Source organism: Propithecus coquereli, unplaced genomic scaffold (genome assembly GCF_000956105.1).
Source record: "Propithecus coquereli isolate 6110/MARCELLA unplaced genomic scaffold, Pcoq_1.0 Scaffold181, whole genome shotgun sequence".
NCBI classification, from domain to species: domain Eukaryota; kingdom Metazoa; phylum Chordata; class Mammalia; order Primates; family Indriidae; genus Propithecus; species Propithecus coquereli.
This window is the reverse complement of record NW_012142857.1, coordinates 5177779-5179811: the sequence shown is the minus strand read 5'-3', so window position 1 is coordinate 5179811 and position 2033 is coordinate 5177779.

Here is a 2033-nt window from a genome sequence, read left to right as displayed (position 1 = left end):
TTGGGCATAAGTGATCCTCCTGCCTCAGCCTCCTGAACAGCTGGAACTACAGGTGCATGCCACCGTATCCAGCTAATTTTTAAAAAGTTTTTTTGTAGAGATGAGGTCTCACTAAACTGTTGCCGAGGCTGGTCTCAAACTCCTGGCCTCAAGTGATCCTTTTGTCTCGGCCTCCCAAAGAGCTGGGATTACAGGTGTGAGCCACTGTACTGGGCCTCTGAGTGTTCCCTTTTTTTGATTAAGATGGCTCATTCTACAGAAAGTTTGAAGAATTGTCACTTTGGCTGGCTTTTTAACGAATGGAATTTTGTGAGGACAGGAGAGAAATAGAAATGAAATGTACAGCAACGTGTACAAATAACTTTTTCTTATATTGCTCTAAATATGTGGGCAATTTGATTGCCCACATTGATGCTTTTCTCCTCTAGATAATTTCACATATTGTGAGAAATTGTTTAGTATGTGTGGATTGGTTTTCTATGACTGCTGTAACAAATGACAAATTTAGTGCCTTAAAACAACACACATTTATTATTTTGTAGTTCTGTAGGTGAGAAGTCCGAAATGTTTTTCACCGGGCTAAAATCAGTGTGTCAGCAAGGCTGTGTTCCTTGCCGGAGGTTTCTAGGGGAGCATCTATTTCCTTGCCTCTTCCTGAGGCTGCCACTCTCCTTGGCTTGGGGCCCTTTTTCTCCATCTTCAAAGCCACCAGTGTTGCATTTCTCTGATCATTCTTCTGTAGTCTCGTCTGTGACCACAGCTGGGAAAAGTTCTCTGCTTTTAAGGACTGATATGATTATATCAGATCTACTTGGATAATTGAGGATAATTTCCCCATCTCAAGGTCTTTAGTAAGACTTTGCAAAGTCCCCTTTGCAGGTAACACAGTCACAGGTTCCATGGATTAGGATGTGGACATCTTTGGAGGTTATGTATTCTGCCAACCACAAAGTGTTTTGGAATATTTTGCTGAGGTTTAGGAAAGTAGATGATTTCCTTTGCTGCTACACATGCAATGAAAGGGCCATCTTTTGCTTAGAATTGTAGATGATGGGAATGGTTAGAACTAGAGAGGACTGGTCCATTTTTCTTTTTAGTGACTACAGACAATACATGGGAAATAGCTGTGACAGAGTGTAAGCTTTGGTAAAATGAAATCTTTACAAATGATTAAGTATAAAAGCATGATAACTCCATGTAAAGTTTTTCTATATTTGCTTTTGGTCTTCCTTTTCATATTCATAGGTAAAAAATATTGTATACTTGTAATCTGGATGTGTGTGTGTGTGTGTGTGTGTGCGTGCGTGTGTACATACACACACATATGTATATATTTAAAATGCTAAACTGATACTCGAAAACATAGGACACTCTGTGGCAATGATGGTTCTCTTGCCCAGGGTGAGAGGGTGAGGACTCTCTGTCCAGTGGGAGATAAAAGCACCCCAGTTCTGCAGGAAGAGAAGACTCCTAATGAAAGTGAGAGAACATTTTCAGGCAGCGTGAGCTACTGTGAGATATGAACTTGAAGCCAGTCCCTTCTCAAGTTCTGGTTCTGTGACTCAGCTGGGCATGGTTGAGTGCTGTGGGCCTGAAAACCAGAGTGACAACATGGCCATTGCTGCTCTTCCTTTCCTAGGGACAGAGAGAAAAGACTAATTTTAGAGGTGGAAAGGATTTCCTGAAGCCCTGTAGTTTGTTATCCTGCTTCCTGGGGGGGTTCCACTTTCCTACTTAGCTGTTGAAGTTTTGACTGCCTCTGTCTCTAGATGTGAAGGTCTTGGCTGTCTGATGGTGGTGTGTTTTAGTGTTCTACTTAATCAGGAAATGCAGCGGGTGTTATTAAATATCTGCTCCTGTCTTTAAGGTTATGTTCCCTAGTGAAGTTTTTGGTGGAGTTTAATGCTCTGCTTGTAAACAGTTTGTAAGTTATTCTCACATTACTTATTTCTAGACAAAATAAACTGGTGGAGTTGAGAACAACTTATAGGTCTTATTTACTAAAAGGCTTTATTTTCTTTCTTTTTTTTTTT